The 23,736-nt window shown below is 40.7% G+C and overlaps 2 long non-coding RNA genes across 20 annotated transcripts in view; one reads left to right on the top strand and one right to left on the bottom strand.

Moving 5' to 3' along the window:
• LOC125337077 overlaps positions 1–13,330 on the top strand; it is a 39,935-nt gene extending 26,605 nt beyond the window's left edge. For all 14 annotated transcript variants that reach the window (XR_007207957.1, XR_007207946.1, XR_007207940.1 and 11 more), the window contains 3 exons: positions 7,745–7,871; positions 12,202–12,298; positions 12,755–13,330. This is a non-coding gene — a long non-coding RNA (uncharacterized LOC125337077). The remainder of the gene's footprint in view (positions 1–7,744; positions 7,872–12,201; positions 12,299–12,754) is intronic.
• The window catches only part of LOC125337102, a 177,660-nt gene continuing 166,595 nt past the window's right edge, over positions 12,672–23,736 (bottom strand). For 5 of the 6 annotated variants that reach the window (XR_007207961.1, XR_007207963.1, XR_007207959.1 and 2 more), the window contains one exon: positions 12,672–22,467. This is a non-coding gene — a long non-coding RNA (uncharacterized LOC125337102). The remainder of the gene's footprint in view (positions 22,468–23,736) is intronic. The other variant, XR_007207967.1, reaches the window with a different exon arrangement.

Here is a 23,736-nt window from a genome sequence, read left to right as displayed (position 1 = left end):
ATCATTCAGCTCCATATGCTGGGAAAGAAAAAGTCACCTTAAACCAGATGCATACTGTGAAAAAAAAAAGAAAAAAAAAAGAAAAAGGGGAAGAGAAGTTGTTCTAAAGAAACAGCATATGGGAGAAAATCTTAAGCTGGGGTAAAGATGCTCTGCTTTGTAGATGGCAATGTAGTTTTAAACCGAAAGAAGGTAAGTTTGTATTAGATATTAGGAAGAATTTCTTCACTAAGAAGCTGGTGAGGCACTGGAACAGGTTGTCCAGAGAAGGTGTGGATGCCCCATCCCTGGTAGTGTTCAAGGGACTTTGAGCAACCTGGTCTAGTGGAAGGTGTCCCTGCCCATGGCAGAGGGGTTGGACTAGATGGTCTTTGATGTCCTTTTCAACCCAAACAATTCTGTGATCCTGTGATTCTGTGATAACTATGATTCTATGATAGTGAGGCTGAGTTATACCAAACGAGGTTCTGGTCAATAATTTTCGAGAGCTAGGATTCATATACTTTCTTTTAGAAAACAAACAAAAAAAAAAGGATTTCTCTCAGTTTTAATCAGAAAAAGGCAATAAATGTGATCAATAAAATTCTATTAGAAGACGTTAATGTGTGGAAACAACAGGCTGTTTGCAAGTCCTTATGTATGGAAACAATAGGCTGTTTACAAGTTCTAAGTTGGCTCTGCACGTGTACCTGCTTATGTGCTTGGAGCTGCATTTATTTTTCCTGTTGCTAATTACGTAGCCAATCCCTCTCCTAACTTGTATCCTCAACTACCCCCATAATTTTGTCAGCTGACAGTTCTTTTTCAGCTCCCTAACACATCAGCACACCTGAAGCAAGCTCTGTTGGAAACCTTTCTTTCTGTCACCTGTCTGAGGTCCAGAGAGTGGTGTTTGGAGCCTGTGGATAAGGGTTGCACTTCTTTGAATTTTTTTTTCTTTTGACATATGGAAAAAGCAATGAAGGGCTCAAGTCCTGGTTAGCCTGTGCTTCCCTGCTACAGCATCTCAAGAAGTTGATGTAGATCTCCTCTTGCTGCTTTTTCTGTTGCTTTTGCTTTCAGTAGGTGAGGCCAGAGACTGTGGTGGGGAGTGGGATGTCACCACTCTGCCTGTTCTGCTGCCACGTCCAAGGCAGTGCTGATGGCACACTCTCTGGTCCTCAGGGCAGCCATAGGGCCCTCTTGTCCTTGGATGAGCTCAGCAAAGCCCTTTGTCTCCCTCAGACAGAGACCTCTGTATTCTGTCTGGGAAAATACGACTGTGCAACCCTTCTTCCCTGTAATTCCAGCAGTGATGCTCTCAGGGGACCTCTCAAAGTGGTGGCTGCAGTCACAAGGCTGTGAGCATTGTGCAGGTCAACTCTGCAAAAAGGTATTTTCTTAGCCTCTCAGATGATTTTTGTCACCTGTGCCGTTATCATGTTACTCTTCCAAGGTTGTTGGTGCTGTCCTAGCAAAGACTGCCCTGCACATGTAGCCTGTGGTGCATGGGGATGTATAGTCCCAGGGCAGGCAAATTTAAGTAGTACCTGACTTTTTTTTCCAGTCCCTGCCATGCTTTATGCTGTTAATATTCCTCCAACAATTTATATAGAAAAGTGAGTCATGTTTGATTTTCCATACCCTAATAGAGAGGAGTCATGTATTTTCCACAAGTTATTGCATTATTTCTCTCTCTGGTGTGGCTCTGATTTAGTGCTGGATGAAGCTCAAAAGGAGGATTAGTGTAGAGAGACTCCCATATGCTTGGATGCATTTCTGAACTGTGTACTATCCTCACTGCTTTTGATGAAAAAAGCTGGGCTACAAACCTGATGAGAACAGGCTTCCATGCAAGATGTTTAGTATTTTCTGCTTCCATTTGGGCCAGGAATACGGCACATCCAGCCACTTTTGGCCCTGCAGCTCTTGGTGACAGGCTTGCCTGAAATTTAGAAAATCACAGTGGTGGAGAATGAATGGGGGAGTGAAAGGAAGTTGATTTTTCTCCACTTTAATAAAGTCTAGATTAGGGTTTTGTTCCAGCTTTGGCAAAAGCTTTGCTGGGGGATGGGCACAGGTAGAATATTTTTATATTAATGGAATTGGTTCATCTGTCTATTAGATGGTTGCACTGGAGTGCAAGTCCATTTTTAAGGTCCTGAGTAAAAGAACTTGTGCTGATTTTTAAGAGCTGTCCCTTCTGGGAAAATTAGAGCTGGATGTAAAACTCTGACTATATTGTATTCAAGGAAATTTGGAGCATAAGAAGGAAGCAAGAAGAAGGGAAATAGTGAAAAAGGGAGAGAGGGAGGCTTCCCAAAGAGAAGCTGCTATGGTGAGTTGTGCTACTGCTTGGTGTCACACATGGGGGCTTCACTATACTTAATACCTGATCATTTTTCTAGCTGGTAAGTAAATTATAAATAGTGAAACACAAAGCAGCACTGAAATTGACCCTAAAACTGCTGTTGTACTGCCATTTGGGGCTATCTTCTTTAGTATTTTCTTTTTTTATAAAGAATTTCCCAGTAGTACTGTTATCAGATGATCATTTTTGCTGATTCTCCTCTCCATTACAAGGGTTTCTGAGTTTATGAATGAAAGGCTATGTTTTCTCAACCAAATCCTCTACTCCTCAGTCTATTAGTAAACTAATGTTAACTTACAAGATTTGACTGAAACCTCAGGGTCTGCCAGCTGGATGCTTGAGGAGTCCAAGCTGGCTAGGTAAAGAAACACCTTTTTCATATGACCCAGCCCAGCTCCCGAGTTGCCCCACAAGTTTCTACCAGTACAAAGGCTGACATTGTCTACAAGGAGCAACTCAGATTACGGTACCTTCCAGCTGCATTGCCCCTGACCCCAATCCTGCCCTGGGCTGCCCATGCTCTGCCCTCCCTGCATGCACAGAGACTTCAGCTGCAGCCCGCCGCCTGCCAGCACTGAGTCTGGTCTTGAGGGTGGCCTTGGATGCATTTTAAAAGGCAGAGCAGACACTCTGTGAGGATAACATGGAATGATTATTTTAGGGCAGATTTTCCCTTAAAAAAAATAATAGTTCTACATGCACGCAGTTTGATCTTCACACAAAAGATTTATATAAGAACTCACTTCTCTCTGTCAGTTACAAAAAAAAAAAAAAAGCATGCTGGCAGGATTTAGGGAAGTGTGTGGGCTAAAGGATAGAAGTAGACAAAAGGGAGTTTTTCTTCTAAGAACATCTGCACAGCTGGAACTCTGGCAGTGCTGTGGTTTGAAAGCCTAGGTGTTGCCTGGCTGGGGCAAGGGACAATGTCTGTTTGGCACCCTCCTGACACGCAAATTTGGCCAGAGATTCTTAGACCAGTCCTCAGCCACGTCCCTTGCTGTGTACACACAGATGCATGGACATTATTTTGCCATCAAATGCCTGTTTTGGGGAATCTTCCACCCTGGAGGTCAACTATACATAAATTATCTAAGGGCAAAGGTGGAGGAAAAAACTGTGATTTCTTTACATGCTAAAGTAGATATAAACCAGGCACAAAGTTCAGACGGACTTTCAGGAATAGAATATCTGCAGTGCCTCTAGAACAGCAGAAACCCACATCCCTGACTCCTAGATGCCCTGCAAAAATGTGCCTATAGCTCAGGGTGGAGAAACTTAACAAGAGGCCTGTTAGAGAAACAGCCCTGACAGCCTAGCAAGGATAGGAAGGCTCCCTTGTGGCACCTGCACCCCCAAATGTCTTTGTAAGTATGAGTAGAGCACTGGCTAACTCTGCATTGTGTCATGAAGGAAATGTATGTGTGAGTCTGGAGTTGTTCTGATTTTTGTCTGTCTCAGGCTGGCCCTATTCAGCCATCTCTGCCCTTGCTGGGGAGTGAGTCCCAGATCCAAAGACAGATTCTAACAATACAGCCTGTGTGCTTGCCTCTGATATAGCATGATGCTTATAACTGAATATAAGCAGGGATGAGGCTTTAGATCTTCCTCAAAACTCACTGTAACTTTGAGGTTGTCAGACAGTACTGAAGTGAGAGATCTGGAGTAGGAAAATTAGTGAACACAAAAGTCATGATATTTACTCAGTTTATGCATTTTCTCTCTTTTTTTCCATAAAACCTGCATAACTGGCATGTAATTGTTTTGCTAAGTGAGTCTTGAAAGCAAAAGTCTTGATAGCTGTCACATATCTTCTTTGTAGTACAGTGTGTTGTCCTCAGAAGACAATCAGTAGAACTTGCTCAGAAAAACTTAATCAGCAGAACTGAGTATATTGTCAGTGCTTAACAAATAATAAATTATAATAATAACAGCAGTTCCTTTTGACACAACCGATCAAACTTTTGCTTTATTGCCAGAGTACCTTTTTTACCTCTGTTTAAGATTTAATACCTTCTACAACTCTGCTTGTTATGTTTGAGAGGACTGGTGATACAAACAAACAGGGTGGAAGTACTGACCGAAATAAAATTTTGACAAAGGACAGAAAAAAATACAAAGAAAATTATTGAACTGTTCCTTTTCACTTACTGATGTCGCTTATAAGTCTTAAAAACTGAATTCAATAATAGATTTGATCTTTTCTATTGTTAAAATGCAAACCACTATGCTTACAAGTTAAAAGAATCACATTTAAATTTTCTGATAGTCTGTTTTCTAAAAGACAGACTCATTAGGCTTTCTTTACAGAAAGGTGAATGTGCCCAGAAGCACACATATAATTAATCAATTATTTTTATTATAAGAAGTTTAGATAGCTCAGAGAGTTGCTAATGTACCTGGGCCTATCACTTCTTTGCCACCATTGTAATTTGGCCTTGGCTGGGAGTTACTAGCACTTGTTTAATTTTCTGATAATTTGGTAGTTTCTATGCAACTTGTTGTTGGGTTTTACTCACTTTTAACAAGACATACATTTATGTTATAGCGAAAACTGTCGGGTCAGCTCTAAGCTGCTGCTAATGGTCACAGGCTTAAATGGGCCTGTTTCAATTTAACCCAGTTGAGGATCTGACCAATGATCACAACTGGCATTAATTAGCAGATGTGTTATCAGACTCCGTGGAGACATCCTGGGTTGAGTGACAACAGAAGCACTCAGCTGCTGCAGCCGGTGGAGCTGTGCCAGTTTGGCAGCTGATGGCACCGCACCTCACGCTGGCAGGTGGAAAGTCCAGGTCACCCCTGATGGAGGCACGGTGGTGGCTTCTGCCGCCAGTCTCCAAGTAGAAGGAGCCGCAGAAGGAGCCCAGAGCACTGGGCGGGTGGTTGTAGTAAAGCTCAAACAACACGAGGCTCCTGGGAGGGGAAAGGCAGGGAGGGAAGAGTGGGAGGATGGAGCGCTGAACTGACTTGTCCCTGGAGCTGGATATGCACAAGAGATTGCACTGCTAAGAGAAGCAAAAGCCACTAGCAAATGTGGCTTTCCACTAGCTCTGAGCCACTAGCTCTGGCTTTCCATGTGTGCCATCTGATCTGACACTGTAATGCCAGTTGCGAGTGTGTGGCAGAAGGGTGAGGGAAACACATCTAAAATGAGGGAATCCTGAAAAGTAGTTGGATTTCACAGAGACATCTACTGACAGTCTCAGTGCTATTATGGCTGTAAACTAGGGGCTTGGACCATGACTAGACAAGTGTCTTGAGGAGATCATGGGGGTGAATGAAGAGCAGGAATGAGGCTGCAACTTTATCAGGGAAAAAGGGCATGCTATCCTCCCTTTGCACTTATCTGAGTGTAGCGTGGGTTAAAACCAAGCCAGTAACCTGTGCAGATATTAATTGCTCAGTAGCAGCCAGTTCCTCTTCTTCCTCATGCCTACCTACCTCCACAGGATGGTGGCAGGAACAAATTGCCAAGTTAATGGCATGGGACCTTTGTAAAAATTTATGGTCTCTTGATATTTACAGGACAAAACTGGACACCACATAGCTCATGGAGTAATTTTTTCAGCTCTTGACAGAGTTTGGAAATTTCCTTAACTTAACTGACCCCATGTATTTTGATGTACTGGGAAAAAAAGAAATCTTTTAATTGGGAGATCTTTCTGTTGTAACACAGGAAAGGAAAACAGCAAGAGAGTGAGAGTTCAATAGTACTGGGAATGGAGAAGTTTTTAGACTGGTTGCAGACTTCTGACCCAGCTGATAGGAAGATGCAGAGTATCCAAGGAAGGTGCTACCACCTGCAAATTCTCTGTCACCCTTCCTGCACATTTCTCCCACCACTCAAAGCAAGATAAGAAAAGATGTTTATGCACCTATTTGCTGTGAAAAATCTGGGTCCTTCTCTGAATAGCCGTTTTTGGGCCCAAGGCCACAAAAGGGGATGGATGACTGAGGCTCATGTGGCATATAGATGTCCAAGTCCAGGCTCCCAATCTACATACCCACTAAGTTCATCACCTGCATTTTTGATAAGAAAATTTTTAAGATGTCTAAAACCTTTTATCTGCTCATGCCTCTTGGCCAGTCACCAGCTCAGCTACGCTGAACTTCCCAGCAGTTAATCCTGATTCTCGTCCTCAAACTATCCTGCTTTGCCCATATGTCTACCAAGAGTGTCCTGGTAAAGCACATGTAACACATGATCAGGACTGAGCAGTACGCAAAGTACAGCAGCTGTGTTCACTTTCATTCAAAGCCAATATCTTCAAAGTCTACCCAACCTTCAGGGGCTTCAAGCCCTTTTCTCTTATCTGCAAAGAGAGCAGGAACCTTAGCTAGGAAGCTGCAAGCTAAATATTCATGGGGGAAGAGATTTTTCCTACTTCCTGCAGAAGTGGTGCTGACACATGTAAGGTTCTCTGGAATTTAAGGCAATGAGGTACAGAATCAGATACAATCTCCAGCCCTCCACTGCTGAATTAGCTTGCTGTTTTGGATTGGTGCAAGATAGAGGATCTCTTTTGGTATACTCATTGCTTTGTAAGGTGTTTCTAAAACATTGTCTTCACAGCCTAATGAAAATACAGTGATTTTTCAGAAAATCAGTAGAACATATCCTCAAAGGATATGATGATTATTGGAGTTTTAATTAAAATAGCAGGTAAAATAAGTATTATAGTGTGCTATTATTTCTAAAATAACAACAGAATAAAGATGCCCATTTCTTTTTTGAGTGCAATTTTCTAAATGAAAAAGTAAACATTAATATCTGCAGAGATCTTACTGATCTTGTACGATAATTTAGAAAAATATCCCTATTAGGGATAGTTATATATGCTTTTTGTTGGAAATGCAATCACAGGATATGCACATAGCTGCAATCTGTAGACAGATTAAGTAAATTAAATCACTCAATGTCTTTTTTCAATAGCTCTAAAGTTAAAAGTAATTTGCAAAGAAAATACTCAGTTTCAATTGGTTTGTAATATCTGTTAATGATCTTTGGAAAAATTTCTGATAACATGCAGGAATTCCCTCGGGGACAGGGTTGTGAATAAGTGGATTTTTTAAGTTTGAGATGTCATTAGCTAGTGATTTCTTTGAAGTAAAAAGCTGTTACAGAATAAATTGCAGAAGTATACAAGTGAACAGGACAATCATTTTTATGAATAATATACATTATTTCCACTGTGCTTTCTGCCCTCTAAAGAAATAATTTACAATCTAACTTGCTATTACAAACATCCTGGAGTAGCAACTGCATGAGCATTTTGTGCTTACTTTATGTGTATTCTGTGACTTTATATAAAAGTACACCTTGATGGTATAAAACCACTAGTGTAAGGAGCTGATTTGCCCTTTTTAATTTTTTTTTCTTTCCCCCCCCAGTAGATAATATTTTCAACCCACAAGGCCGAAACAACTTTCCTTAACTGAAATGACTCCAGCACAGCTATTCACTAGAAGACATCCCCCTTGATTTCTTGGGGGGCCTGTAAGATGACTGAAGTTGTAGGTAAGTTCAATCATGGCAAAGAGTGCCTCTATTCTCTTGGTGTCTTATTAGCATTAACATATTCTTAACAGTTCAGAGATGAATCAGGTATCTATCATGCCCCACCACAGTAAGGTAACATGAGATAAGGCAATAAGGACAAATGAGCTCTCCTGGCTTCTGCCCCCACCTTAGGATATCTAAAGTAGAAAAGAGTGCCAGGAACCTCACAGAACATACCTGTCCATGGGGAATGTTGTCCTGCTTCCAAGGTGCAGTTATACAAATCACCCATGGGCAGCTGAGGATGGACCTTCTGCCTCCACATGTTCCTGTGGGTGGTTCTGGGTTTAGACGGGGATGGAAGGGATGCTGGTCTGGGTAATGGGGCACTGGGACTCCAGTGTGTGCTGTCACATAGGTCAAAAGATACAGCTAACTTCAGCCATTGACCTTTTGATTTCCTCACTTTCCTCCAAACCTTTCTGCCCAAGACCTTGTTGAACTTTGACTGCTGTTTCCTGATCTGCAGACAGAGCTGAAGACACACCATGCTAGCATGAATATGACTGGTGCCTCCAGGGTTCCCATACAGGGCTGGAGGAGAAAGGAATTGTCCTGCTCTAGAAAGAGGTGTGACAGCCACCAGTTTGAAAAACCTCCTAGACTTTCCTGATCCTCTGAAGGCCCAGTATGATGGCTTACCATGAGTGAAGGTGCCATCCTGACACTGCCTGTTGACTGGCACATGCCATGAACTGAAAATGGATTAGATATCATTGCATGGTAGCAGCTCATAAAACTCAGATTTTTTAAGGCTAGGAGCAACTGTTATTATCATCTAATCTGATCCTCTGCATAATGCATGTAACTGAATTTAACCCAACCTGAACTTTGTGTGACGATTTGCTTTTATGCATAAAAATGACTCCTCATTTACAAATATGATGCTGTTTGTCTCAGTACTAACCATGCAGTAGCAAGTTCCTTTAATTAGCTGTACATTGTTTGGAAGAGCAATACCTTTCATCCATTTGCAGCTCAATACCTTTTTGTTTCACCTTGCAGGATAGGAAAGAGGTTTTTTTTCCTTTGCTGCTAATTAAGTTTGAAGATCTTGAGGATAAAATGTTATTTATATTATAGTCATGCTTAAGTAGAACTCTGACCAAGACTGGGGATCTCATCACACAAAGTGAGGGAGATTGTGCAAGCCCTTCGGGACTGAGACTATTTTAATAGACACATGGCACATTTTCGAGGAAGATGAGTGATTTAGCTGAAAAGGTTGCCAGTCAAGTCAATAGATTCATACCTCTCAATCACCTATGACTTTCACAAGTTAGAAAGAAAGGTAGAGAAAAGTGAAGTTTCTAAAAGTTAGACCCAAAAAATTAGTTAGGAATATAGTCAAGTTCCTGGAAAAGGACTGTTCACAAGTGCATGCAGTGACAGGACAAGGGGCAATGGCCTTAAGCTGAAGAAGAATAGATTTAGATTAGGTATTAGGAAGAAACTCTTTACTACAAAAGCAATAAGGCACTGGAAGGGGTTGCCCAGAGATATTGGACACCCCACCCCTGGAAATGTTCAAGGCCAGGTTATATGGGGCTCTGAGTAACCTGCTCTAATGGAAGGTATCCCTACTCATGGTGGTGGGGTTGGAACTAAATGGTCGTTAAGGTCCATTTCAACCCTAATCACTCTATGATCCTATGATTTAACAAAGGAAAACAAGTGTTTCTTATATGTAGCTCTGTGTCCTGCCCACTGTCCATGAGTCAGATTGGCCTCCAGTGGATGGAAGTTCTCTAGGAGAACAGGGTGCACTGAGGAAAATACCTGCAATGACTGATTCATGAAAGGGCCCAGACCTTTCCAAAACTGCTGGGGTCCAAAGACATCTTGTAGATTGTCTGAGACAACAGTAAGTATTCTTAGTTTATGGAGAGGGTTTGTTCAGTTCAGTATGATTTGAATCATAGAATCATAGATTCATTAAAGGCCTCTAAGGTCATTGAGTCCAACCATTAACCTAACACTGCCAAGTCCACCACTAAATGATGTCCCTAAGCGCCATATCTATGAATGTCCCATGAGGATAAATCTTTCCTGAGAGACAAGCTGGTGCTTATGTTCTTTATCTTTCCTCAAGAAATTTCCCATCCTTTTGACTTTTATCATTTTCATTACCATTCCCTGGACTTGTTCTATTTCTACTTTCTTTTTTCAGGGATGAGGTGACCAAATTTGAAGACAGTATTCAAAGTGGGGATGTGCCACTGATTTATATAAAACCATTATAATATTTTCCATATCATTCTCTAAAACTCTTTTCTTTGTACAAACCCTGTAAGATTCTTTTAATTCTTTGAACTACAGTGCCTTTTAACATCTGTAGTTTACTCTGATCAGATTATAACAAAGGAATAAAAGGCTCCATTTTTCACATAGAATTTTATTTATTGTTTGAACTTTAGAGGAGAAATTGGTTAACCTACAATTTAAAATTCTTGGCAATGTAGACCATTGGGCAAGGATTTCATTATCAGCCCTTCTATACTTTCTGTAGAAGTGTGTGAGGCTGAAAGTTAGTGTACAAGGTCTTCGCTCAGTAGGCTTGTCTTTTGCTTTATAGACATGGACAAAACCTAATTTGGAGCTGCCAGCATCCCCAAAGATGTCAGAAAGGGCATTCATCCCTGTATCCCCTTCCTGATGAAAAATGCTGGAGCCACAAATTTACATTCTATTCATCCAGGACCATGTGTGCCAGCAGCACCTAAATTTTGCCATCTCCCACATACTGTACCTCACACCTCCATGCCAGGCCAGGGAAAGACCCCTTTGAAAATGATGCACTTGATGGCTGCAGAGGTTGAGGGTCTTGCTCTTGTGTCACAGCTTGGCATTATGCCTTCATCAGGGTATTAGAAAAGACTCAGGGAAAACGGTTACAGCTATTCTATTGCCTGAGACACTTCCTGCAGCTCCTGCCTTTCTTTAGAATTACCAATCCAAGTGGTGACCCTGCCTGACCCTACTTATCTTGTAAAAGCTGACAAGATCACAGCCTGAAGCATTATAGCCACAGGCTCAATACTGGCTACCAAAATGTCTGTTTAGTATTTTCAAGAAACATTGCTCTAAAGATTTACAATACCAGCCTCTAGATATATGGACAACACCAACACACAGCCCTGACCCCTGAACATTCAGCCTCACTTACACAGAAATTTGTGCCTCTCTGGGGGCCAGCACTGAACTGCCACAAAATAGTGATTCCCTACCTGCAAGCAAGCTGGATTTTAAGCACTATTTGATTATATATATGAAGACATTCGGTAAAAGGATTTGAAAACTATGGTCTTGAGTTCAGAATTCATGGTCAGTTTTTTTTTCATTGGTTGCATTATTGCTTTAGCAATAGAAAGATCTCTGCCATTTCTGTGTAATATATATAATTTTTTTTAGTTTGGTGTAGAGCATTTTCTTCACTCTTCCATGACCAAAGCAGTTTTTCAATAGAAGTTATTTTTAGATGAACTGTAAGTTTCCTCCCTAGCAAAAATTTTAGCTGCACCAAGTGAAAGCAAATGCACATTTCCTCAGATATCTCTAAGGATAAACACAGGTTTAAATATCCAAAAAGTATTAAGGGACCAATCTGGTTTAGTTGCATATATGTTCATACACCAGATAAATTAAGTTCTTGCAGAGTAGTGTGGGCTTTTTTCCCCCCTCTTCTTTTTAGAACCACAAAGACTTGGAGCACACATTGAGGTCCTATTGCTCCTGTTGGAAACTTGTGTTGAGTGCAGCATGAGTTGGATGGGACCCAGAGAAACCAAATACAGACAAGTAATGATGAGTTGGCCATACAAGCAAGGAAAATTGCAGATAAGGGGTGCACACCAATTAGCAATGTATCTTTTGGGTCATCCAGTACATCTCCCTGACACAATGAAATTGTTTCTTATGGCATATTTTTGTGGGGGTTTTTTTTCCCTAGATTAAATTTCCTAAGTGATGCCATGTCTCAAGGGAGTGGTTGTGTTGCCTAGAGTATCTTGTTGTCAGTTTTTTCCTTTCTTAACGTCATCATATTTCTTCTTTTTATATCACTTTGCAAATTTCCTTCTTTCCCTTCTTTGATCTCTTTTAACTAGTGTGATGTTGTGTTTAGTTAGCATTAAGGCAGCCCATAGATATTTAACTCACTTAATCTTCCCTATTGTAGCAGTCCTTTCAGCCTTGTTCTTCATCTCTTCTAGTCACAAAGCTGCCTGTCAGTATCTTTTTTAGTTATGAGTTTTTAAAGTTGTGATGCATTTCTCTGATCTAACAATAGACCTGGTACAGAGCTGAGCACCCTTGGTGTCTTGTCACTGAAACCCCCTCCTGATGTGTCCAGGGGATGGCTGCAAGCATTCTGAACAGGCACACAGGTAGAGTATCCTGCTTGAACCACTTCTTCGGTGCCACTTTATTGACCAACCAAACACTATTAAAACAGTTAACCTAGGAGTTAAAAAAACAAATACATGGCATTTGCATTTCTTTTATTTCTCATAATGTAAAAAGACAGAATAGCACAGATAAAAAAACTTTGTTGCAGTTGTTGAGATTTTCTACTCTTGGTCATGAACGTAACAGACTAAAATTATGGAAGACATAATCTTCCATAACTACATCTGAGTGCTAGGAGAGTACATTGTAGAAAGTAATTATATACATAGTCACAAGCCTAGATGTTCACTTCAGGCAATAAATTCTGATCTACAAACTACAACACTCCTTTAGTGCTAAATGAGATCTTGGTTGTAATTGACTGTCTTTACCTTTGTGTTCTGTTGGATTGGAGGAATATAATTTTAATCTGCTCTCTTTAAATTTTCATTAAGGAACATTTCAGCTACCTGCAGCCTCATCCGATGATGTTTAATGATCCCAGCTAGCTCGATCTTCTGTGCACCAGCAGGGATTTCTTTAAGTTGGCCAGCTGTATAGAACATTGTTGTCAAGTTTAGTGTACTTGGAACCAACCTTTTAAAATAATGGCATATCTAAAGACAGGTTATATACATAGCACACACCTATATGTGTGCATTTATGCGTGAATGTGTGTGTATACATGTATATATATACTTAAGTGCACACATATGTATAGAAATGCTGATGCTATTCACCTTTTTGAAATCTTTACAGCTAGTATTAACATGAATGTGCTGTTAGATTGGCAGTGTTAAACATTTTTGTTGGAGTTTACTTCTGTAACATAAAATCATAAAGATAAGCTGTGAAACTCGTGCAGCTGATGACATAATTCTAGAATCTTGTGATGCTGAATCTCATATTTCTAGGAGTGTGGGATGGATGTTCCTCGCTGAAATAATTATACTGCCTATTGCAATATATGTTTCCTTGTTTTTATGTGGGCACTGAGATGTCCAAACTATTAAATGTATATGGTACAATGAGTCCTGTGTTCCTTATTTATTCTAAAGAAGACAATACATTTCTATGGTTTTATTGTATAATAAAGCCAACTACTCTAAGAATCTGTTATGTACATAGCAATAATCTGTGACAATATGCATATTTACTTTTAATAATGATGTCCAAACATACATATGTGCATATAAATATGCATATATGTATATACAAACACACATAGAGAGACATATACACAAATTAAATGGAACCAATTAGAATGTGGCATAAATAGATTCAAAGCTTACCTGTTATGGCTGTGTGAAGGGATAATTTGGGCTACAAGGACATGCAAGAAAGCATAGCTCAATATACTCCATTGGCTCATTCTCATTATGCTCAACCGTGACAGTCTGTATGCTAAGACAGGGTACCAGCAGACATTCGCAATGACAGCTGGTTCAAAACAGAGCTTTCAAAATAGTGCAACACCCCTAACTTCCTTCCAAATGTCGGTGTTTGCCAGCACTTAGCTGAGGCTGGTTCTTAAGGTCAGATGTTCAGATATAAGTTATTCAGAAAGAATCTGGTTCTTTATGTTTGAACTGTGTATATGTTCAACATACAGGCTTTTTGTTGCCCATGAATTTGCATTTGAGCTCACACATGGATTATGCTTGTCTACTACCCGCAAAAGTGATGGATGTTTCTCCCTGATACCATACCCTATTTGCCTGGGATGTCCTCTATCAATTTCTTCACTCTCTTGTGGGCTACATAAACTGAGATTCAGATGGTAGCTCTTTCTTTACATTGGGACTGAAAAATCCGTCAGCCTCTATGTTGAAAAATGGAGGAAAAGCAGCTTTCCTTTAACATCACCCATATCACACCCCCTGTGCTCAACCAACCAGGAACACAGCAAAAAAAGCCAACCAAGCTTCATTTGTTGAGTGTGACTTTTCCTGGTGGATGCGAATAGAATCTGGAAATACACATGCTCCTTCTTGGGAGAGAAAAGCAAACAGGTTTTATCTATTTGAAATTGAACTCAGTGAAAAATAACCAGGCACAGAAAGCACACTTGAAGGTAAGACATGAATATAAGTAAAGATAAATTTCACTAAGCTAAATTCAAGGGAAAAGTGCCACATTGTTAAAATTATTACAGAGAACGTGCTAAGTAATTGTTATGCTGTGCTGGTGAAAGAGTTAAGTATTCCATATGGGGCAAATAGGGGAGCTGATCCTGTGATGCTGTTGGCTCTTGTTTAGAAGCTGGTGTGTGAGGATCATGCTACGAATGGCCTTGGGAAAATGAGACTGGAAAGCTGATTTGGTCTTAGAAATTACTTTTCAGAGGGGTTAGAAAAATATTTTAAATCTATGATAAATTTTAGTTGTACTAGATGACTGGGCTGCTGAGTGTGTGCAGTGTGTTCAAAAGCAGTTTTTTGTTTACCATACGACCTGGGGAACCCAAGCGCTAAGCATCAGGCCTTCCGAGAAATTCAGACAAGTAATAGCGCTCTGTTTGGGGATCTTCAGAGCTGCCAGAACATTTCTCTGTAAATGAAATTAAGGAGATCTGACCATCAGGGGGTTCAGTAAAGCATTGGCCATGTGCCTATCAGTCTCTTTTGGAGCTGCACTCATTTCTGGAGTATTGACCCTGCTTTTGCTGGAGGTGCATCTGGGGAGATGTTGAGGGGAACAGGATGGGTCTGTCCTCATTTCTGGAGGAGGTGTAGGTCTCCTGCAAGCAGGTCTGTGCAAGGCTGTTTCCCTGCAGCAGGCTTGCTTGGCTTACAGACACCCATCCTGCTAGCTCCAGCATGGTATGTGTGAGCAGTGTTGGCCACGCACTCAGGCTGGCGATGCTCCTGTTTGCCTTCGGCCTTCCCTCCTGGATCAGGGCCGCTACCGATTGCTGAGGGGTGGCCAGGAGCAGCTCCCTCTGGTGAAACTCTTTTGTGCTTTTATCTCCCTCTTCTTGGCAGTAAGCTGCCACTGGCTCCCAGCCATGGCCCTCTTGCCCTCCCCAGTGCCCAGCTTGCATGCTCAGCCAGTGCCTACATTTCTTCCAGCAGCTGGCCCTACTCTTCCTCCACAGCTGGCTGCTGCCCCCTACTGTGGTAATTATTATTTATTATGGATATTCAGTGTATATTATGTGTCCAGAGTCCAGTACAGTCTGAATCACTACCAGGGTCCCACTGTGTGGGCAGAAGAACACGGTCATACACAGTTGTTTCACATTGATATTCACTTGACTCTGGTGCAGGGAGAGACTGAGGGGAAAGGGGTGAAGGTGGCTATTGGTACCTATTAGCACTATCTGATATGACACCTACTCTCTGTCCTGTGTTACGTGACTCCTGCAACAGCACAGCTGAGCGCAGAGCTCCTTTTTCTCCACCTTGCTATCATTAGCAGGTCTCATGTTTTTCCTGCTACCTAGCTGTAAACACCTGAGGTGTTTTCCAAAAGACATGGTTGCTGCACAAGCATAGTTTAACTCCCTGTTGCTGTGAATGCAGATGTTGCTTGGCACAGCATGGCTATGTAGGATACCATTTTCCTTCCTTTTTCCCTCACCTTCTTCTCTGGGTTTCTATGTTCATGCCAGTTCCTTTGTTCATGCATCCCTCTCCTTACACTTCAACATTCCTTTGCACCCTGCCTCCCTGAAGACACCACCCTCAGTTAAAACTCCCACTATTTAGTGCACAGGCAAAAGCACCTGGAGGGAGAAGCAGCTTTCTGTATATTTGGAAATATAAAGAATCTTGAACATATTCCACACATATATACACGTGTGAGAGCCAGCTGTGCTGAATAGGATTAGCTCTGTTCAAGAAGATGGAGTAATGCTGCTCCATGGCAGCTGAGAATCTGTCCCAGTATGTAAATGTAAATATCTATTTTTGTGAACCCTCCTACAGTTTGGTTTAAAAAAAACCCTTTCTTTTTAGACACTGGAAACATACAACAGTCAGAAGTGTCCCACTTTCTATATTTTCTCTAATGCCTACCTGTGACTTCCTTTGAAAGCTTTCAAAATCTAATGAATTCAAAAGACAAAGTGAATTAAAACTGAAGAAGCTTTGCCTTCAGTACACTGGGCCTACAGGAACAGAAAAAAACGAGGAGAGAAAATGAAAGGGTACAAAGCCATGTAAATCCAGATAATTTAAAATGTTTGATTGTAAGCGGGCTCACCAAACCCAGCAAAATTTCCACTGTCCTATTACTTGTAATCTTCTGCCCTTTCAGCTAGCTGCAGCAAGTTAATGTAAAGAACAAACACTTACAGTCTCTGCATCAGAGCACTTTTTTCCATGAATCACTTTTTAAATTGTTTTGGGTTTACTTTTAATTGCTTCCTTTGCATGCTATGTGTACACATGCACTCCTCCAGCCCCCCATATTTCATACATAACTGTCATGTAAGCTGGAGTCTTTGAATATGGAGTATTCAAACCTCAGAGCACAAACCTCAGGAGTTTCAACTCAGGAATTGGTTTGTCCTCTTTTAAGATGGGAACCACATGTGTGACTTGAATCCAGATCTTGAGTGGATTCTGGATACACTAATTTGAATGCATTAGGATTTGGAATTCAGACTCATTTATTTGTTATGACACTAGTCCTGATACCTACTACTGGGTGTTCACCTTTACTTGTCTCAATAGAAAGAGAAATGCTTCCATATTCACTTCTTCCAGACTGATTTATAGTTCATTCCAGCATCAAATCATCATCAAGTATTATTCTCAGTTTTGTTTCTTAATATTCTTTGTGACAATTGCTTAAAAGTGACCCCTGTAAAACCTTTAGAATATTTGGATCATTTGGTCACCTTTTCCCTGTCAGTCCACTCTTCCTCTGAAGGCTTCTCCACTGGTTTTTCAAAGTTACCCAGTGCACTTTCCCCCTTTGTAACAGCCTTAGTGGTTTGGGAGACTGAAGATCATCTTCATGGGGTCTTCTTATCCAGCAAACTCTCTCTTGAGCTGTTATTCAGAGCTGGTTTTTTGGGTTCCCTAAAACTGTGGCAAACTTCAAAGCTCTTCTATTCCCAGGATTTTCCTCATCTCCTTTGGAAGACAGGCAGCATAATAGGGCTTCCCAGCCTTCTTGTGCTGATGCATTTTTCAAGGGAAGAAGGCATCCTCTTGTCAGTATCTTGGCTTTTTCTCGCTTTATTTCCCCTCAGAACTCCCAGATGAACACCATCCGGTTGTGGTGATTTACTGCACTTGAGTTTCTCAAGTTACTCTACAACTTCCTCCTTAGAGACTTCAATCTGTATAAAGGCCACACTCTGATTTTCTTTGCAAAGTGCCTTTGGCACAGGAATTTCTACACTACTCTCAGCAGCAGACACGATGCAAGAGATTAATTTAGCTCCTCTGCTAGCTTGTTGCACTCTTCTCCTGGCCCATTGTGTATGGATTTGTGGGGATCGCTGTAATGCTTTTGTGCAAAGTCCAGCCTAGGTTTAATACTCATCAACCGGTGAGGCTTGTCTCTCAACTGGTACTCTTTTGCTGTTTCACTGAAGGATATTTCTGTATGTTACTACAGCCACTCTCAGCACATCTTATTTGACTGGTTTATTGAGCCCAATGTCATTCATCTGCACTACATCTGTCACAGGTGGGTTAAATTCTCACTGATGCAAACTGGCACTGTCCCTAGGCAGAGGGTCAGGTGAGGAGCTGGTCCTGCAGGATACCCTTCCCTAGTGCTGTGGCAATCCACCCTCTGACATGCCACAGCAAAGGGGTAGGATGAGTGCTCAGCATCACAACGCAAGGGGACCAGGGTTTGTATCCTAGCCCGTGGTCTAGTCTTCAGACAAGTGAAAGCCCTTTGGTCTTTTGCCTTTGATAAAGGGAAGTTGGAGGGCTGGAGCAATCCTTTCTCTTTTCTGCTCTTTCTTTTATATATTTTTATTTCTGTTTCTTCCCACTCCCTTTCTGTTTTGAGAAACCGAAAACTGCCGTATGGCAAATCCAGTCTTTAATTATTTTGAAGGACAGAACTAGAACATCAGAAATGGGGCAAATACTCTCCATGTCCTGTTTTGTTCTCTGGCCAGTGTAGATTGGCCTTCAATCCACATATTTCAAAAGAAGGTCAGTTTTATGAAAACACATGCTCACAAACACTACTAAGCTTTGTGACAAAACTTATTTCAATGAACTTTGATGACCATTACTTGGTCTGTTTGTAGAGTCAAACCCAAGAAATTAGCTTAATTTGTACTGCATTCACAAAAGATACATACGTCTGATTTGAGACACAGACAAACATCCCTTTGATATGGTATGGATATGAGATTGATGCTCACTATAATTGCCTAAGGCCCAGATACGGAAACTATATCTGAAATCAGTTCCATGACTTCATCCGTCAAAGAGAAAAGCACTTATGCTGTTGAGTTTGTCCTTGCTTTCTGAAAGGAAAGGCTGTAGAAAGCCTATTGTGAGTATCCTTATTTCACTAACTTTCTTATTTCAAATGAAGAATTAAAATCTGACACCAAACAGCTCTATTAATCATAGGCTTTTGTGAATAGATAAATGAGCCTGAGCTTCCTAGAACTTCCTAAATTGAAGTAAAATATATCTCAAGATTCATAACTCCAGAGCTGTCATTTGAAGTCCAGACTATGAAATCTATGTCAAGATACAAACAGGCATGTTCATCCCTAGCGCATCTGTTTATAATAAATGAAAATACCTTATAAATTAAATGGGATTTTCATTTTCTAAAATTTGGGAATTCATGTCAGAGCAGGATTCTTTATAATTTGCTGTGATTGTCTTAGAATTAGCTATCTAGTTTCAGGTAACTTTTCTTTCCCTGTCATGGGTGGCACCTCCAGATCTCTGTTCAACCATTTCATATGGCCATTTTAGGATGGTACCTCACATGGCCATATTAAAATCAGTGTCTGTTACTGGTGGGGTCTCTCTTTCTCTCTCAACTACAGAGGGAGTTTAGGCAATTACCTTAGACCAAACCACTAAGGTGATATCATCTCCTTGTTAATGTCTTGGCTTATTAACATTTTTAATTTAAGGTAAGTAATTCTAATTTGAGGTATGCTTTGGTTTTACTGTAGTCCACAATAATGAAATGTCTCCCAAACACCCCTTTTCTAATCTGCTTTTACTGAATTTTTCTGCCAGTTTTTCTGCTTTATGTAAAGAGAAAGGCTACTTTCTTGGTCTCATTTTCATAATCTACAGGTATTCTTATTTTAACTTGCAAAATTTTGACTGAATGTAGTGATATACTAGAATCCCACTTAGCACATGAGAAAAATGATCTTGTAGTGCTGTACAAAGTTAAGATACAGAGAATAAATTGTAGGGAGGCAATTCTTAAGATGATACAATTTTGTACAATGGCAATATTGACAAAATATATCAGAATACATATTTTAATTGCTTCGAAAGCATCATTTCAGTGGCCGGAACAAATATAATGTGTCGATATTTATAAAATATGGTTAGCAATAACTAAGTGAAGTAATTGAAATCATACTATACAGCACATAAGGCAATTTCTATTTCTCCATTTTTGCACTCTGCCTTCTCACAAAACAAGCAGGTTACACAATGCCCTAAAAAATAAGGTTCTAGGAGATCAGAAATCTTTCAGAGGCCATTAGGAAGAGGCACCCAAAGGTATACAAAACAACAATAAAGAATAGTCCTATAGAGACCTATAGCTCTTCCTAATAAAGAAACAATGCAAGACTTGGCCCTTTATTTTAATAATGCTTCCAGAATTTGAAAAGTCTGTTACATGGCCCTGCTGGTGACAGAAGAGTACCAACTAATGCTGTTGGAAAGGTACAAAAAGCAGCAAACCTTTGTTTTGGCTTTTGGGTTACTTTGGATTCTGCTTATGGTGTGGAACATGTGTGCTATTAGGGCACGTGCTGGTCCCTTCTCAAAACCTCTGCATCAGCAATCAATTTTTCTCATTAAAACTTGTATGCTATTCTTTATTCTCTCCCTCTCTAAGATACTGAAATTGTTGCTCATGGCTCAAGTTCTGGTTCACCTGCCAGTGGTCTGATCACACTCACCATTGCATCACCCCACCCCCTTACTACACCTTACCCAGGAATGTGCAACACCTTCCTCTCCTCTTCATGGGATTTTTGCCAGGACTTTACAAAGTCTTGCCTATCCACAGGACAAGGCAGATAGCGCCTGGAAGTGCTGCCTCCTGTGTCAGTCAGGCTTCTACAAATCCTTCATGCCTCCATATGGCTTACTGTGGGGAACTATGAGGAAGCTACACAGAATATTTTTCAAAGAGTGATTTCTTTGCATTGTCTTCCTCACACATCTCTGCATAGTCCCATGCAGTAGTCTGCACTTTTGTTTGGGATGATAGGAAGTATCCATAGACAAATAACAAATAGCTGCTCTCATCATCTTCATTGATGTCAAAGAGTGTTGTGTAGGTGAACCCGGAGAGAAAGCCTATTGTAAAGTGTGAATTGAGTAAAGACTATGTTGAAACATCCCACACAATTGAGCACATTTGCAGGGATGATTACTTCTTCACAGTACTCAGTATATTGTTCACTTCTCTCAGTAGGACCTACTTTCTGAGGAAATACTACTAAGTGGAGGAAATCTTCTGTGCCATAAGCATGACTGTTGATCCAAAATGAGTGATAAGTAAACATCTTTCAGTTGGTGTTGAAAACAGAGATGAGCAAGAAATGAACTTTAAACACAAAAGAATTGGTTGTCTTATCTCTGCAGAATTTTCATCAGCACTGAAAAATTTTGCCAAATCTAAGAAGATGTCAAGACCTTGGCGTAAATCTGTTACTAGCTCATGTATTTGAGTCTAGTCAACAGTTTCTCATTTGGTTACAAAGCAGTTTTTAATTTATCTATTACTTCTGGACTCTTTAATATTTCAGGAAAGTTCTGACACAAGTTTGGATGCGGAAACGGTATCTTAATGATAGACGTACATAACTCTCTGAAGAGTTATGATGCAACCTTGGCTTGCAAGAGTCTGTTCTAGGAGGAATTTTGATTAGTCTTCAGATGTGAATGTCACAGTTTAGGGCCATTTATAAAATTTGTGAGTCTTGCAACTGGCTCTGAACATTAGTGTACTTGAGGGGACCCATGACACTCTGTGTGATCTCAAAGTGGCGTCTTGGAAAAGCAGGTTTTGTTCTTCTTTTTCTCCCTATAGATCCTTAAAAATATGCAAATCTGTGTGATCTGCTTCTCATACAAAGAGTTGCAAATTCAGCTACGGATCAAAGATTAGAGCATATGCCTATTATTGCAGCTGCCAGTTAACTGATCCAAATGTTTAACTCTTTAAAGAAATAGAGGGTCAGCAGCTTTCTGAATAATTGTTTCCAGACAGTCTTCTGTTAGTTGGATTTCTATATCACATTCAACTTCAATTGCTGCTGTAATTTATCTCCATTCCACAGACTTTACTAAATTCACATGTTAGTGTTTGAGCCACTTACACTTAGACAAATCCAGAGCACGCTCCATGCTCATTGATTGTTTTTTATGGTGCTTCACAAATTAAATGAGAAAAACTGGTGCCATCCCAACACCTGCCTCTGGTCTCTTGTCATGCTAGGAAGTGGCAGAGACAAAGAAACTAGGCCATAAATGACTCAAAAATGACTCAAAAATAAACCAAGTCAGGGTGCGTACTAACCTTTCTGAAAGCTTATCTTCACTTTAGTGTCAACAGTCAGAATGGAAGGTGCTTTGCTGACAGCCACAGTTGCCAGTGTAGTGCCACATTGTGAGAGAACACTTCTTCACTAGGCTGCACTTCCTTGTCTTTCACTCTTGTCTTGCACTCATGAAGAAAAGATCTTCAGAGGTTCTCTGATCATGTCCTCTGTCCCGCTCTGGTGGGCACCACTTCTGTTGTCAAGCCCCACGGACATGGGACTTTGTGTTGGGGTCAGAGTTACCATCCACATTTCAGTGCTTCCTGACAGAGAGTCACCAGCCACTGTCTACTGCAGGATCTCATGCTGTGTCAGTCTCCTTCACCACCTTCCTTCTGTTTTGGTGCAGATGCAAACCAAGCAGTTGTTATCTAAAGTGATGCAAAAAATGGTGTAGGGGTTTTACCTTTAGCCGATGGTAAACTGAAAAATAAAACATATTACAACTCGGTTATTCCAGTTTTGGTCTCGACACTTCAGTGCCAGCAGGCCCTACTTCATCAAGTAACCAAGTCTCGAGTTAAATGCTTTCCTCAACGGATACTTGATTTTGAGAAAGAGAGCAAATGCGCTAGTCTAAACTAAAAAGGACTGAGGAGAAAAAGGGTTAAGGACAGGGTCCAGATCCTTAGCGTCTCCTCAGGAGGAATGATAAACACCTCTCTTTGGCCAGGTCCAATTTCCTACACCTTTCTGGGGAGCAGTAATGGAGACTGCTATTTATTATGTGTTGGGATGAACGTAGGGAATGTTTTCCACCATTTAAAAAAATAAAATCCAGAATTTATGGGAGTTTGAAAAGCAATTTCTTTTTAAGGTGAAAATTCCTAATTTGCCACATAAAAGTACAGGAATTAAGTGCTAAATCCTTCTTTGCCAGTGAGACCTGTGAAAGGAGGTACGAAAAAAGAGTTACTGTTAGGTTTCTATTCATGTCTCCTGAAAGCCAATGTATGCAAAAGTGCACTGAAACAGCCCTGATTTTTTTTTCAAAGCCTTCCTGCCGTTTCTGACTGACTTTTAAAAAATGAACCCTTGTCCAGTTTTATTTGTGTGGTGGGTTCTGATTTTGTTCTGCCTGTACTGTATCACTTTTCTCTCCTCACCATTAATCTTCCATGAATGTTCCCTGGGGCACAGTTCTCCCTTTTCTGCATGGAGAGTTTCTATTGAAATTAATGGACTTTCTTCTCTTGGGTGGAAGGAAGAATATACCTTTATATCAGCCCTGTTGCAAAAGAATATTATTCATTGAAAAGAAGCGTTAGTCTCACTCCTGAAAGCCCAAGGTCTAGTCAGGCAGATTATAGCGGGAGATCCCAACAGGAGGTCTGGTACAGAGGCGAGAACTACTTGTCCAACATGAAAACAAAAGCCGGAACATACGACTTTTTAAATGTTGGAACAAAACCCCATGGAAAGTCAGTGGGTATACTATGTGATGAAATGTACTGTCCCAAACCTAATTCTAGGGCAGATCCATCCAGTGGAATATGGTGCAGAGAAAATATCCATAAGTGACCTGTAGAACCAGGCATGTTCACAAGAACTGCATGGCGCCAAAGACTAATTTGATCTGCAAAGAGGCACTGCAGATTGGCCAGAGGGTATACCCATAAGGGTATATTGTACTGTGCAGATGTATCACCTCATATGGAACTTGGAACTTGGGCATCTTTGACACAGTTATGC

This window comes from Corvus hawaiiensis, chromosome 2, assembly GCF_020740725.1.
Source record: "Corvus hawaiiensis isolate bCorHaw1 chromosome 2, bCorHaw1.pri.cur, whole genome shotgun sequence".
NCBI lineage: Eukaryota > Metazoa > Chordata > Aves > Passeriformes > Corvidae > Corvus > Corvus hawaiiensis.
The sequence above is the reverse complement of the archived record's forward strand: the minus strand, read 5'-3'. Positions and strand labels throughout refer to the sequence as shown.